Below are 16,548 nucleotides of genomic sequence, written 5' to 3'. Positions count from 1 at the left end.
ACATGAACTCAGCTCTCCTACGTCACGCCATGGTGGTGGCGCGTCGGGCGCACTTTCGGTTTGGGGTGGTGGGCAGAAGTCGCGGTGCAAGACATGCATTCCTGTGTTCTTTTGGGAGAAACCAGACAAAAAACCTGCCTTCTCGTCAAAATGCTGCGACGGAACTGTACCAAGAGACTCTGGAAAGGTTTAAAGATCAGTTTTCATGTGTTTCTGCCCCTCCATTCGTCCAAAAACGTGGATAGTATTCGTGACAAGGGCAAACCAGACGCTGTCGAACTACGATTGCTTATGCTGGCAACGCTTTGTGCTCGACAGATGTAGTTGTGTTCCAACATGAACGAGAGAAAACCGCCATGTTGTCCGGACCACCCGGGGGTTCAGCGAGTCTTCAAATTCACACGGCCGCCTGATCGTTCAAACTTGTCTGCTTTTAGAGCGCAGCTCTTAGGGGCCCGTTCCCGGCTTGAGCGGCGTCGGCGTAACCAAGGTCACGTGACCCCCCAAGGTCATTCCAAGGTCACATGACCCCTTTCCACCGGCATCCGCATCGTCATCATCACTGATGATGCGATGACGCCATCATCACTGATGACGTCACCAGCATCCGCATCGTCATCATCACTGATGACGTCACCAGCATCCTCATCGTCATCATCACTGATGGCGTCATCGGTATCGTCATCGTTACTGACGACGTGATCGGCATCGGCACATGACCCCCCCCCCCCCCCCCCGTTCCCTTCCCTCCTCCTCCTCAAGAGCTGCGCTCTAATTCGGCGTTACAGGGAGTTACTTGTAAACGGCTTTCACTTTTTTGTCGTCTGCTCGTTCAAACAAAAGCGGCCCGCGGACCAAACTTTGACCGGGTGATTGTAATAAGAAGTAATTGCAAGCCTCAAAAGATTTAAGTGGGCTCGGCGAAAACAGTAGATACAAGATGTTGATCATTGGCACCAGTGGCCATCGCCGACTTGTTACGCTTGGTGTGTTCCAGCTTCCTATCTCCAGTATTGACGTTGTCCATCGCCGCTACCTTTTACACGTTTGCAGCACAAACAATGTTGCGACCAAAAATAGCTAGAAGAATCTCATCATGGTTTCGGCATCCATTCTGCGGCGTTCATGCGAATGAATCGCGGCACGTCAAATTATTTACGCAAAGTGCAGCGTCGTAACGAACCTTGATAATTTCGCTCAGGCGATTAAAGTGGTAAGGCATTGTTATGAGGACATAGAATCGACAATTCCAACACGAAAAAGAGTATGCAAACTCACACGGAAGCCGACGTGACATTCCAATGGTTTGTCGACGCAGGACGCGGCGCTTCTTGCCCGCACTCCATTGCGCATCCGTTCGAACTGTCGTCTGCTCTTTCAAACGACAGCTGCCCGTAAACCAAGTTTTGACCCGGTAATTGTGATAAGTAAATGCAGGCCTCAAAACAATTTTGAAGGTTGGTTGGGGTAAGTAGGCTAAGTGTAAGTAGATACAAGAAGATATTGATCATTGCTACCAGCGGCCGTCACCGACTTGTAATGATTCTACTTGCCGTTTTCAGTATCGACGTCCACCATCTCGGCTACGGCCTACGGTTTTACAGCCCGAGCGACGTCGGGACTGAAAATAGCGAGATGACTCATCGTGGGAGTCGGGCTTTTGCGCTCATTCTGCGGCGTCCACGTGAAATGAATCGCCACACGTCGCATTATTTACGCAGTTTTGCGGTGCAACGAACCTCATTAATTTTGCTGAAGCCGCTCAAGTAGTCAGACATTGTTAGGAGGACGTAGAATAAACAATTCCAACGGAAAAAGAGCACGGGGGCTCACACCGACGTTGACAACGCAATTCAATGGTTTGTTTATGGGCGACGGCGAGCCTCTTGCCCACCGTCCACCGCGCAGCGTCCGCTAGGGGCGCTCTGGTTTGTTTGTAAACATGAGTCTGTGTGTGGGAGGCGGGTGACATGTCTAGGGTAGACATTCACTGCCCCATTTCCTTACTGTATGTTTGTTTGAAAGTGTTTAAGATAGTTATACACAGACATGGATCTTTTTACTCCAGTTTTGAACAGAGCACCATTGAACGCAATTTTTTTTAGAAAGTTGCTCTGTAAAAATTGGATTTTGTAAGCTTGAATACACAGTGCCATTTGTTCTCTCTTGGAAGCAAGTTAATATTATTCATTTCGATTTATAACGAGCTTTTGATAAGATGAACCACAAATTACTTTTGTAAAAACCGTTATTGTATGGTGTAGCATTGCCACATTTAAAATGGATTAATAACTAGCAACTCGCAAGATGAGGACGGCAGGGTGAAGCTTCAGTTGCCCTCACTTTAGCACGAGTTTCCTACCTTCAGCAATGCTTTGAGCCCGAGCGTATGGAAGACACGCCCATACATTCTCATTCCGTTAGGGACTATATCTAGCATATTGCCCGGATCGTGTACAGGTGTTCAATAGACTATCGCATGTTTTTCTACCAACCTGGGGTGTGCCTCGAGGATCAAATGTAGGACAACAAGAACTGCAGGGAGGAGCCTCCTACATTTGGCAATGCTTTGGCATCTTGCGAGCCTCAACAATGCATGCGCAGACAAAGCATGAGAAAAGGCAACAAATGCTTGCTGGAGGCTGGGCGTTAAGAGATGCCCTGCGTTTCTCACCTTGTCGGCAACTATTAGCACCGAGATGTTCTGGTGGCATCTTTTTTTGTTCGCAACATCAGAGGCAGTTTGATACTTCAGCACCATGTTCCAGACACTCTGGAACATGGTGCTCTGGTACTTCCACTCTGGTAAAGAAGGAAGAGCAGCGGAGCTGCAGCTTCTGTTTTCGGTGGTGGCTTTTCAGGAGAGCGATCTGCTCTTCTTTCGTAAAGGAATCTGAAGCGCTTGACGCAGTGGAACTTTAGGTAATAGCAGAACCATTCGTGCTGCTGCGCACATCACTGCTCGTTCCGTTCCCGCTCTTCTTCCTCCTAAGAAATGTTGCCGCCATCTATCAGCGATGGCAGCAACCAGTTCTCTGGTTGCCAAGGCTAGAAAGGTTGCCGCGATCTATGAGCGACGGCGGCAAACAGTGTTGTGTCGACCACAGGTGTTGACATTTGTTTGGTACCGGACATGATTCTGGGGAAACTAGCCCTTAACAGCTCTGCTGTAAGAAACTCCTTTCATGCAAGGCTTGTTAAAATATTAGGTGCTGGAAAATATTGGCCATACACATTCAGTCCTTATTGAAAACTCTACTCTATGTTCATGTCCTGCAGCCACATTGAAAAGCACTCCAAACAAGCAAAATCATGCTCCTGATCTCGTCACAACTGTCTCTCCTCCTGTACAATAAATTCTGCATGCTATGGTCACCAATTGTCAATAGATGCATATGCCAATGCAGCAACTGAAGCCAGCTACAGCCACACCATCTTCCTAATGCCAAATTCCTACCAATGCAACAGTAGCTTGGGCTCCGAGCTAGGCAGTCCCCCCTGCAAATGGTTTTATGCCATCCCTTCAATTTATTTCTAAAATTCTTTAGACCTTTTCACCCTCCATCGCATGGGTGCTGCGATCTTGAAATCACGTGACACAGCGGCCATTAGGTGGCTTCAAATAGTCACTCGTTTCTCCACTTCGCGTTCTATTCGTTTTTTCGTCGCATTTTACTGCAATTTTACAGCGAAGCTGTATATGACTCCGTTGGTCAGGTTTTTTTTCCGTCTGTTAACAGAACAGTAGTGGACAGAAAAGCATTGCGCGGCGCACCTTGTCTTCTATCACATAGTTTTGACACTTGTAGTTTTCAACAAGAAAACCACAAGTGTCAAAACCACAAGATAGATGATAAGGCACGCGCAAACAATGTGAAGTACATAGCTCCCCGCATGCGTCTCGGTAAAAATTGCGGCTGCGTAAGCTGCCGTGGGAACGGCAGCGTACAGCCGTTCATCTAGATTTTGCTGTTTACAAACATGAACTGCTGCTTGTGTCCCAAGTGACTTCTGGTCGCTCAGTCTTTGCAAGCCTGTTGAGCTTGTTCATGTCACCAGTGCTAGAAAGCATAAATGCTACACATACATCAAAGTTGGAGATTTAATGAGGGCAATTGGCAGTACAATTTAATGTCTTGGAGGAGGCAAGTTGGTGTACAAAATATTCGAAACATTTTAACATATCTCCCGTTTCTTCATTCTTTTGGCGCTCACCTGGAGAATTGGTGGTTACACGTTTTATCGACATTTTAGGCAGCAGTGTCAAAGTGGGTTTTGTTCATTCTTGTTTTGAATCAGAAGTTCGCCGAGACGTCAAACAAACTGGAGCACCGCCTGGTGGCATTAGCAAAGAAAGGGGTCTATATAAAAGAAGTTTCGACTGTAAAACGTGGTCGGCAGGTAATGCGCACTGTCATAAAAGAAATACCAACAATTTACTTATATGAAAGAAACGAGGGAATGGCGTACAAGACTTGATCCATCAAGAGGCGCTGGGCCTAAAGAGAACTTCCATCTTGCAAGGCTTGATCCACGATTCAGGGCGGTTTGAAACCTGTGGTGTATGCAGAGAACGAAAGTGCCCATCAGGTGAACAGAAACAGTACCTTACCCGAACATGTAGGGCAACGCACAGTAGTCGGGTGCAATAAACTCGCACTTGAGCAAACGTCGGTTTAACAAGTATTTCAGAGTAACAAACTTTAAAAAATCTATGGCGGTTTTCCTTTGCATTCTATGCAAAAATGTTTGCTCTACGAAAAACAAATTTCGGAATAGCGAATATTTCAGTTCAACGAACTTGATCGGTGGACCCAGGATTACTGGTGTGATCAGTTCAACGAAGTTTTGTGCTCTGCAGTGCTGGCGTAGCTGATGGCCGCCGCCGCCTTTGCAGCAGCGGTGCGGTAGACAAAAACGAACCATGCGGTGCGTATTTTTTTTCTTTATCATTGGTTCCTTTCGGCCATCTTAGTTTTGGGTAACAACGGCAGTTTGTGCGCCCACTTACGTAATAAGTATGACGAAATGGAAGCGGTTGTCTCTCAGACAAATTGAAATACTTTCAGCATCTGGACAACGGTCAAAGGCAAGTGAACGTTGTGAAGGACTATCGGATGCTACCGTCGACGTTGTCAACGTTAGTGAAGCAAAAGTCGAAGCTTGAAAGAGAAACTGTGTTCAATCCCAACAGGGAACGACTCTGCACAGAAGATTTTAAGCCAGTGGACAGTGCCGTTGCGGTATGACTTCCTCACAGCAACTAGCCGTGCCAGAGGATATGCATAAAAAAGATACTCTCTGGGCAACTTTGTTACTTCATGCGCTTTCAGAGCGCCGGTGCAAATGAAAATTATTGACTATTTTCAAAATGAGAAAGGCAGCAGCGTAACTGTGATACACTTTGTATATATCAATGTACATGACTCCATAAATTGCATTTCACCCTTTTGACTCGATGTATGCTGTGCCCTATGCTGTTCCATATTCCAGTGAATATATTCAGTTTAGTGGACTCCTAGTTAAGGGAACTATTTCCTTGAGTCCCTAGAAGTTTGCTCAAGTGAGAGTTTACTGTATAGAGTTCCAGAACTTAAACGATACTGGCTATTGAAGAATATAACAGGCAGCAAAACATTCACCACAACAGAGATCTTGAAACATGCATTGGTAGTCCCGCAAGTTATGTTTCAAAACAAATTTGTGTTCACAAACAAGAAAATTGCCCTTTTACCACACTATTGAGGCAAAGGCACTGGTAAGGCCTCATTCATGCAAAAATTGATCACTAACCCGTTAGAATGTCCAGCAATAGGTTTCGTGGCACTTTAGATTCCGATCGTTGTGTACCCTTCTGATTTTATCCCTTATGGGAGAGGTGAGGATGAGAGCTTTCTCAAACAAAATATAATGGTGCAAGATAACTAGTGTAGGTAAATGTCAAAGGGGCCATGAATCGATTCTTCAACTTCCTTCTTAGCTTTCCTCAACTTACAAATTGTGCAGTGTTACCAAAGGTACAGGGGCGTAAGTATACCTCTAGCAGTTCAAGAGGAGGAAAAGGAGGAACTCCCCTCTTGCTCATGGCGCTTGGATCCTCATTTTTGTACTCGCACGTCACCATTCTCCCCCTAGGAAATTGGCCCTTAAAGGGGCCCTGCAAGGACTTTTAACTGTTTTTTTAATTTGCACCGAACCTGAGCGCACTGAACATAGTAACTTAGTGAAACTTTTCTTTTCGCGAAATTCGCTTTACTTTAAAAGTTATAGGCAATTTAGAATTACAAAAACAAGCAAAAAATAACCTCCTTCATGACGTCGTAGGTCCTGGCTTGAGTGGCCGTGAACTAGAGGAGGAATAGTGAGCTCATCGAGCGCTCACGGCCGCCGCACTCCGTGTCGACGGCGCCAGAGGGCGCCACTAAAGCATGTTCTGGATAGGCTATATGCAGCGGGCAGCCAAAGCGGCTTTCATTGCGTTTGCTGCGCGATTAAACACTAATTCGGCATGACACTTCATTGGCCCCAAACGACAGCAAACACGGGGTAAAGTTCAGTTCAGAATGGGAGCCACTTCGCGCTGCCATACCGCGGAATGGCCAAACCGCAAGACAAAGCCTCTCGCCGAAGGCCTTCGGAACGCTCGGAGCCGGTCGGATCCTCCTGTCCATACGACTGCAGCGCCACCGCGTACATCCGGGATTTCTCCGTGTCTGCGCCTTATCTCACTACTCCTTTCTATTGCCACCGCTTAACGGCGAGTATGTCGACGAGTCATTTCTTGTTTCCGTACTTTATAAACTGCATTTCTTTCTTTTTTTCATCTATAATAGTGAACATAAACTACTTTTATAAATAATTGAAACGGTTCGCGCCACTTATATTTTGTATTTCGACCAAAAAGAAGTTTTTAGTGGCTCTGACCAGTAGTAAGCCCAGGACCAAAGACGTCACATTTTGCGCGCTTTCGGTACCGCGGGTCGCCCTCGTCGGTGGAGGAGGTTTCCGTGTCGTCCGGTTAAAATATGGCGCACTGATATTTAGCTACTCTTTCCGTGCCCGCTGGCTTGCCCGAACCCCAAGAGACGCGGAAACCGCAAAAAAGGTAAACGCTTAAATATGATTGCAGGGCCCCTTTAATGCTCGTCGCTCAACATTGAGACAAAAGTTGCTAATCCCCCCCCCCCTCCCCAGCCTGTGGCTTCCACAGTACTACGCACAACTAGCATATAAACCGGAATATAGGTCGAATTTATTGTTGAAATTGGACCTGAAAAAGTCGACCCTCGTCTTATATGACGGTCATTAGCGGAAAAACAAAAATAATCTCGCAACACTGAGTGCCTGAAGACGCCATTTTGTTTTTCTTTGCAATGGCCTAGCACTCGTCCACTAGTCTTGATTCACTTTTACTTGTGCTCCTTGGTTTGTTACATCTACCGTTGCTGTTCCCAGAGCAATAATGAGCGGAAGTAGGAGACAGTTCACAGTAGCCTTCTAGAAGAAGGCTATCGCCTATGCAGAGATCCACAAGAATCTTGCAGCGCATACGCTACTGGCAAAACCAGAGACAAAGATAGGCGGCATGCAACAAGGCGAAGAAAACTTAATTCCGTGGAAGGACTGCAGTGTACCCTGAATTGGAAACTAAGGTGGCAAACTTTATTCGGGATCTGTGCGCCAGATCGGTACCTTTGATGTCGGAGAGCATCCGTATAAAAGGCGTTGAGGTTGCTCGTGCCTCCGAGCTCTCGAGGGCGCAATTCAAAGGGACGGCATCATCCCTTTGAATTGTGCTAGTGAACTCGTCGTCGGACGAAGGCTCTGAGGAATCTGAGTAGTAACACTCGCATACCTCCTGTTTTATTGAGTGCAAAACAATTAAATAAATCTGCCGTGTTTTCTCGTCCTTCCATATACTTGGACAATTTTGTCACCAAGGTAAGGTTGCATTTTCTTGCCATAAGAACTTTTTTTGCATCTTGCAACTTGTAAATTAAGGGCTCGACCTATATTCCAGTTTATACAGTATCTTCCGTGCACCCCTAAGCCGACGGTGCTGTGGAAACTATGTGCTCGTTGGGCCGGTCACACTTGTGTTTTCAGCCACATGATCACGCTCCCTTGCGCATACCCACATGTGCAGAATGGGGTCAGGTGATGGACAGGAGGGCAAGCGACGTTTGTCAACTGAAGTCCAAATTTTTCACCCCCGCAAGGATGATGAAAGATCTCGCGGTAGCTGATGTTGGTTCTGAACCTTACTTTACCCCATTGATGTATTTCAATGTCTGTGTGGCAACAAACTGAAAGAAAACTTGAAAATGAAGCACAGGTTGTCGATTGCTTGCTTCACAGAATAAATAGCCCAGCTCGCGTCCGATTTTGTTGCCCGTGGGACGCAGTTTCTTAGCAGAAAATCCCCTTTTTTTCGGTTCTCGTTCCTTATGGCGGAAAAACCCCAGTCGTCTGCTCTTGTTCCCCTCCTGAGTGATGCATGACGGGAGTGCATTCTGGTGCACACTTGATTCTCAAGGTGCAGCGAGTGCATGGACGTGTGGAGTGGCGACGCCGAAATGAACGCGAGGAGTGTCGGCCGAAACAAACTTGCTCCATGCAGGGGTGGAACTCATGAAATGTACTTGGGAGCAGCCACGGGAGCAGCTGAAACAGCTGTTTTAGAGCAGGTTGGGAGCAGCTAAAACTACATTCTGGAGCAGGCTAGGAGCAGCTCAGATCAGTTTGCATTGCACTTCAGCTTGTGTCTTAGACAAGCACGGGAACAATTTCAATTTTGCTTAGGAGCAGAGATGAACATCAGTGGTTAGGGACCCAGGTAGATGGGATAACAGTGTAATAGATGCGAAAACTTGAAACTTTGTGAGCCTTAATGAGAATCAAAAAGCAAGTACTCTATGTTTCTGAAGAAAGCGTCCTTGATATTTTCTGAATGGCTTTCAGATGCTCAAGATGCAAACCATGCACTGCTTATAGCACAACCCGCACGTGATTGACATAGTAATTACATGTGCGAACCACGTGACGTGCGTAAACAACGGACGTGCAGTTGGACGGAGGAGCAGGGCAACAAATTTCGAGTTTATCCTATTGTGCAACTCGGTATCGAAGCAGCAGGCTACGATTAACGAAGTTATCGTATTTGAAGCGATAAGCAGGAGCAAGGTTAAAGTACGCCGAGCAGATAAGTAGAGCTACTGGCCGGCAAGGTAAGAGCTGCTGGCCGGCAAGGTTTCGGATCGGACCGCGTTTCAGTTCTATCGAATCACGATTTATCTTGCGAGAATGCGGTTCCAACTCCTAAGGATGAAGTACTAAAAGGAATCTTTTGCTCATTTGTTTTCGACTGGATGACGTCCGGATTCCGGGCCGCAGAGCCTCATGCAATGCAAAACTCGACCTCACCTCGGCCGACTTGCCCTACCGCTTATGGTTGAAGAATAGCAATCCAGTCGCAGGTGGTGTAGCGCTTTGAATCCGAGTTTTCTTTCGCGCGCTTCCGACTCGGGATAGACAGGGGGAATAAACACAACAAAGGATTGCAAGGCCGACCAGGCTAAACGCCCTCATTGTTGCCAATTGAGTCGATAGAAACCGAAACTAAGACGAAATAAAAAGTTTTTTGGCGCACGTCTTGCGATTTGGCGTATAATGGCGCGAGGTATTGGCTGTGGCGCAGTTTCTGCAACATGGCGCAGGATGGCGCAGACACATGCGTCTGGCGCAAATGGCGCAGCCGTTCCACCCCTGTCCATGTTGCGAGTGGGTACGCATGGGCACGAGTGCCCATGCATACATGTAGTCATACGCCGTGCACGAGCATGTGGCTTCGTCTTTTATCTTGTTTGCGTGCAGAAGTGGCTTCAACGGCATTGCAGAAATTACACTAGCCTTGACAATAAAGTACAAAAAGGTTTACGCCAAGTCTAGGCACTGTTGCAAGATCACCGATCCAGGAAACCTAAACCGAGCCACCACTAAATGTGTTCCGTTTCAAAATGGTGTAATTGGCAAGACTGAACCGCCACCAAATGTGCTCTGTGGTAGAGCACAAAAGTACATCACCAGACATGAGTGTCCAAAATATACTTACAATGGCTAGCGGCGCCTCATAATAGTCATGCAATGACCCTCTGCTTGGCCACTTAAGCCACACGCAGTGCCGTTCAGGGTACAGAACGGCATCCACGGTGCAGTGATCCAGGGTCCCGCCCGTAGTGTTCCGCTGCTGCCTTGGACAAGGTGAAAGCCAGCTCATTGATGTCATGGTCCCCGGTACCTGTGGTGTGTAACCATTGTGTTTAAAGGTTATACAGCCACCGACCGATATTGCAGACCCGATGGGGATCGTGCAGAATTCCGAATAATTGAGCAGTTTGAAATAATGATTTTAGCCTTAAAATACAGTTTATTATTACGACTTAAAACGCAAAGTTGCTGCAGCAAGTGATCGATGGTTTGATGTACGGCATGGTACTGTATGGTACTTCGCATTTCAGCGAGTCATTTTGTCACTGTATACAGACGAAAGCATTCGGACAAGTTACGCGCTCACGGCTGCACAATGCTCACCAACTGTAGGGCGAGTCGGTAGACTTTCCCCTCGCTGAAGGGCAAAGTCCGGTTTGTAAACGCTGTGCCGCTGGAACAAATGCGCGCAGATTGATTGCTACTTCCTTGGCGATACAACCGCTGCCTTCTCACGTCGACACACGGGAAATACTGCAAACAAAAGCAGACACCGTCATGACTTCGCAAGATAAAACCGGAGAGGCCAAGAGCAGAAGAAGTGCTTAGAGTGCCGACATGCTACGTGGCGTCAGCAACGAAAACCTGCCATTTAAAAAAAATATATTCTAGTTTCTTAGCAGACATGACGTCAGGACAACTGACGGCAGCGATTGGCAGGCGGTGTGCATTCTTGCCACTGAATTCATAACCTGTCGCCCAATGTAGTTTTTAAACATGGCAGATATAATCTGGCCTGTTTTCGTCCACAATGCTGCCGTGTAGTCTGTCGCATAAATTATTTTTGTTGCTAAGGGGCAATTGGGCTTTACGTAAACATAGGCTGGACGTGCGTGTGGGAAATATAACATGAATGACCGCCCCCAACATTGGCTCTTCAAACAAACTGACAGAAAAAAAAAAGGCCAATATGTCAACATTTTTGGTGGCTGTCGTGTCAGATTGAAGTACAAGTAACTAGTAAAATAAAAATAAATGAAAAAGTACATAACGTAAGGTGTAAATAAACTCTATAGATATAATAGCAGTCCCAATGATTTAACAAAGAGGCTGGCTTTCTCAGAATGCCCCCCTCTCACTCGAGTCCGTATTGAATCTTAATATGAAGTTGCCCCGAAAAAGCTGCAGAAAATGCACATACTGACAGAGCCCATAAAGACCACACCTGCCTTTCACATGGCCTTTCGAACTAGATGCAGTACAGGACGCAGAACGGTACCCATGGGCTAGCTGCAGCTGTAGCCCAGTGCTTGTAGTATATTGCAGCTGACGGAAGGGAGGGAGGCCAGCTCCTTCATGCCGTGGTACCGGAAAAAAAAAATGAGCCACAGACGTCAAGCGCCTTGAGTATTTCTGTGCATCCACGAAGCCAATCTGGGACAGCAACGACAGAAAACTTCAGTAACACCGTGAACAAAAGAGTAGGCATGCAGGCGAGCTGTGAATTGTGAGCACAGCTAAAACCCAAGGCACAAGAAAGCAGAAAGGAAGAGGCCTTTCCACTCCCTTGCATGTCGGGTTTGAGTCTCGCACGGGGTGGTAAAAAGCAACAATACTGGTTCCCTAGTCTTTTTCTGCGTCAAGAAGCCTTGGAACAAAGAAATCCTACTGGTTATTCATCTTGTTTTCTCGGGCGGATTATAGTGCACGGTGCGGAAGCAAACTGCCTCAAAGGGGCTCAACTCACACTTCCAAGAAAATGATTGGCGAGCAACCTCTCCATTGTGTACTACGTGCACTGAACGTTTTAAGCACGTCCGTTTTCTGCTAACACGACAGCGGTAGGAATGTTACTTGTGTCGAGCTGGAGAAGCCATAGCGGGGGCTACCCCAGCTACGCCCACGCTGGCTCTTATGGCGGTTATGTGCAGCGCAGACAGCTTTTCCCATTTCAACCGAGTGCCTAGGCAGACACAGAAGCAGCCACATAAGACAATCGAGGGAAGACGCAGAGTTGTACAGGCTAAGAGGGAACGACATAGTGTAGCGAGCTTTTTAGTCCAGGCGATTCCTCAGAGAAATGTAGTCGGCGGAAATGTAGGTCAGTTGTTCTTGCCATTAATTTAGGTAACGAATGCAAACATTATACTATTTTGCATCTTTTTCTACTGCAATGCTAGTCACCCGCAACGAAAAAACGTCACAAACTGAAAGAAAGTCTGGTTGCATTGTTAACACGGACACCAAGTTCATCAGGAAAAGCCATCTGTGCCATCCACCTGTTCATAAGCGAGCTGGAGTTCATCAAAGCACAACCGAGACTCTCTCGGGAGTATTTGGTTCCTTGTCACTAGTTATAGAATGAAAACACAGTGCAGTGTTGATTACTGTCAGCGCAGCCTTGCCACTAGCACTGCTGTCACTCGGGTGGCAGATATTTCGCTGGCACGACATGGCCTGCGAGCCACATATATCCCTAAAAGAAAGCTGCATAGAATGCACTTACCGTGGCTAGCGTCGCCGCCCAGAGAGCTTGCACAAACCCTCCACATGACATGCAGTACAGTTCAGAACAGAGCAGCACTGGCTAGCCAGTTGCTGCGAAGGCTTGCGGTGTCTTGCTGCTGCAAGTCACCTCTTTCATGCCTTGTGGCACCCATCAGTTTCAAAACAAACGCTGATGAACCGCGACCAGCCATGACCTGTAGCACAAGGGGGAAAAACGTGTGAATGTGCAGTCTTCTATCTGTTTGCTTTTGTCTGACGTCTCCGAGTTTTCTTCGAGAAGAAAACAGCAATGACACTTCTTTCACAGTAATGTGCAAAAGAAACAAAAACGGCTCGGTTATTATACTGTCTCATAAGTTGTGTGCAGAGAACGCACGGGTGCGAGGGCGCAGCTCTGCAGAATGTTCTTTTTGCGCGGGTACTCGTGCAAAAAAGGCGCTTTTTATTGTCATGTGCTCGGGCCTGCGCCTTTGCTGCACACAACTTATGATACAGAGTGTATAGCACGCCTCCGTGAGCACTCGCGTACGGCGAGAAATCCATGATATCCAGGGTACGATAGCAGGAAACCTCGCAAGGGTGCACGAAGCTGCAAGTGCGCCAGAATGTGCAACTGGAGGTGGTGATAGAATGACATAGTTTGAGAATATGGGGTTACTTGGGTCAAAATATAGAAGCGAAAAACGTAACTTCCTTGCCGGCTGATGTTAGGAGCCATCGGAGCACGACCAACTATTTGTTGTGATCGGGGTATTACGATCGGACGCGGGTTGGTAAAGATTTGAAAAACCCGGAAGAATAAAACCTGTAGGGGCGAAGACAGACAGCGCAGTTCCTTGTTGACATGGGATGTAATATTAAACACATTATTCCGTCGGATCAAACGTTTTTATTTAATCAGGCTTATCTCGGAAGTCTGCCGGCAGGTCTGGGGTCGGAAGTATGCGGTTTTTAGAGCTCTTTTGGCGGGCTTTCAGCTTTCTGCGATGCGTGTTTTAATCGTGAGCACAGGCTCAAACAATAGGCAGCGGCGCCAAATGTATTTGAAACGAAGAAGCAGCTCGGACGCGTGGACCGAACACATCGAAATCACATCACAGGAAAACGTAAATCACTCACCTTTTGTTCGACGATGGTTCGCAAGACACGATTCAAATCGACGACACTCGATTCGGTCACGATATTCAGGTAAAGGACGCAACAACGTAGGCTTGCCGTTCCTAATAACTACATAAATACGACGATACGACACGATATCAAACAAAGGAGTCAGAAAAACGCAGTCTGTAGCGCAGAAAACGCGGTCACCCGGTTGCAAAAAGCAAGAAAATAAACAAACAAAAAAAAATAAATAATACGTCAACAAAGTAAAAATAACAAAAAGTTTCCTCGCTAAATACCGTGACGTCACAGAAAACAAAACAAACAAAAACAAGCAAAACAAAATTTTTTTGTCACGTGACGTTATATTTGTGACGTCACTTCCGGTGACGTCGGGTCACGTGACCTGCCATTATTCCTCCTCCGAATCGCTCGTAAATGAAAAGGTCTTACTGCTGGCGGCCTCCCCGGGCGGGTCCATATCTCCTAGGCTACATAAGCTGGCCCCGAAGGAAGGCCAGCGGCTGAGGGGAGGAAGTGGCCGAGTGGCCGAGTGGGCGAGCGGGCTAACGCGTCTCAGCTTGGAGCGTGGAGCGAAAGCTTGCGCTGGGAACCTCCTGGGTTCGATCCCCGCCGCCCCCGCCCGTTTCGATCTGAATGAGTTTCGTACCGGCACGCGTTCCTGTGTGATGCACATTAAAAACCCCAGGTTAGCGGTTGTACTGCACCGGCTAAATTTCTCATCTACAGCTAAGAGACCGATTACCCGTTGAGGCGCATCTCCATCAAGGCTGTATAAACATAATGAGCAAACCAATTTTTTTTTTTAAGGGCCAGCGGCTGGGGGGACGTGGCCGAGTGGGCTAACGCGTCTCACCTCGGAGCGTGGAGCGAAAGCTTGCGATGGGAAGCTCCTGGGCTCGATCCCCACCAGGCCCGCCCGTTTCGATCTGGATGAGTTTCGTTCCGGCACGCGTTCGTGTTATCACTACTGCGTGATGGACGTTAAAAATCCCAGGTTAGCGGTTGTACTGCACTGGCTAAATTTCTCATCTACAGCTAAGAGACCGATTACCCGTCGTGGCGTATCTCCATCAAGGCTGTATAAACATAAAGAGCAAACCAATTTTTTTTTTTTTTAGGGCCAGCGGCTCTCGTCGGCGGAGGCCCTGGCTCTACGGAGCTCGGTTTTTTTTTGTGGGCCTCTGACTTCCCGTGAATCTGTCTAAAGCCGCAGTACGGGAAACCGACCGGGTGATACTGGCAATTGAGCCAGCGCCCAGACTTTTCTTGTCTAGGAGTGAAGCGTGTTGGCATTTGAGTCAATAAACACGTCGAAAACGGACTGACTGTGTTTGTGTTGTTTCTCGTCCAGCGGTGCAAAAAGCAGTCAATAGACGGACCTTGCCGTAGCCTCAGAAAGAGTGGACTACGAAGTGGGTATTTACCTCAATGAGGATAATGGGGTTAATTGCAAAATCCCACAGTGGTGCACGTTAAAACTCCATGCTATCGGTTGTACTGCACTGGCCGAATTTCTCAGTTACATCTGAGAGACAGGTCGCTTGTTGTGGAAGAGTAACTTCAGGCTGTAAAAACACACACACAAACTTTCATAAAGGTGGGAAATTCGTTGAGTCTGGAGAGCACTGTCGAGGTGTCGGCATTCCATCGTTCCGTCCAACGGTTGTGTTCAGAAATGAAAGTCGAAACTCGCCTCGAGGTGCTTCCGAAGGTCGGAGGAAAAATACCTCTCGGCTGCGTAAACTTTTTGCAGTATACACCGTTCCAAGTTGGGCTTCCTGGGCGGCAACATTTTAACCATTGTAGCGCCGTCCACCCTCATCCGGGCATTTGGGAGAATCTGAACCCATCCGAATGTCCGACCGCCATTACTAAAGTGTTACCCTGCTCGCCGAGAAACACCGATCGCAGCTGCATCTGCCGGCACTGCTGCAGTATTCGGCACCCTCGGCTCATCGCCTTCGTTCATGGGGAAAGCACTATCCTAATCGCTATGTCAGGCATGGGGAAAAGTGTATCCTTCCTGGCATCTATATGCGGGTAATTTTTAGCGCGGTTCTGGGGGCAGTCGTCGCTCCAAAACCGAACTCGGCGTTTCAATCGCTAGCGAAATTGGGGATCTGAAGTGAAATTGAGGATTGAACGAAGCAAGGATGGCACGAATTACGGCATGGGAATTCGCGCTGAACTCAAGTTGCCGCAGCTTGAAGGCGCTGGGGACAATTCAAATAACTGCGCGGTTAGCGGCTCAGACCTGAGCTGCCACGTCTGCTTTAGTTGAAATAGTAGAAACTTTAAATTTATAGATGAATCCATATATAAATACCGAGTACAGATAGCAAGTGCGACGGATCCCTGTTTTTTTTTCTGATTTGGAATTCACTCTCACAATATTGGCACATTGACGTGCCTCTCTGTAATCGCCTCGCGTGAGGATTATTTGTGTGCAACTTTGTTTCGCGGCATGTGCTACATGCGGCTGTGTTACACACACACACTCACACACATATATATCTATATATTCGTGTTGGAGAGTCTACCACAAAGCAAAGCCAAAGTCTGAGCTCTGTGCCCAGTCTTGCTGTGCACAATGGCGTCAGAACAAAACGCCCCCCCCCCCCCCCTTTCCCGTCTTCCTTCTATTTCCAAACATTCCCGGCACCCTTGACCATACCAACTTTTTTTTAAGTTTGGCATTTACTGTTTGCT

At 47.4% G+C, this 16,548-nt stretch overlaps 1 long non-coding RNA gene across 2 annotated transcripts; it reads right to left on the bottom strand.

Moving 5' to 3' along the window:
- Window positions 1-4,084: 4,084 nt before the first annotated feature.
- Window positions 4,085-14,049, bottom strand: LOC120837196. 2 transcript variants are annotated; one of them, XR_006078258.1, is made up of 5 exons: window positions 13,834-14,041; window positions 12,713-12,908; window positions 11,412-11,558; window positions 10,112-10,740; window positions 4,085-4,555 (listed from the first exon to the last, which is right to left on the bottom strand). It is a non-coding gene; the product is annotated as an uncharacterized LOC120837196 (long non-coding RNA). The 2 variants fall into 2 exon arrangements; XR_005797931.2 differs by having other exon boundaries at window positions 10,112-11,558; window positions 13,834-14,049.
- Window positions 14,050-16,548: the final 2,499 nt, after the last annotated feature.

This window comes from Ixodes scapularis, unplaced genomic scaffold (genome assembly GCF_016920785.2).
Source record: "Ixodes scapularis isolate PalLabHiFi unplaced genomic scaffold, ASM1692078v2 PGA_scaffold4__175_contigs__length_147842914, whole genome shotgun sequence".
Lineage (NCBI taxonomy): Eukaryota > Metazoa > Arthropoda > Arachnida > Ixodida > Ixodidae > Ixodes > Ixodes scapularis.
Note: the sequence above shows the minus strand (reverse complement) of the source record. Positions and strands in the feature narration are given on the sequence as shown.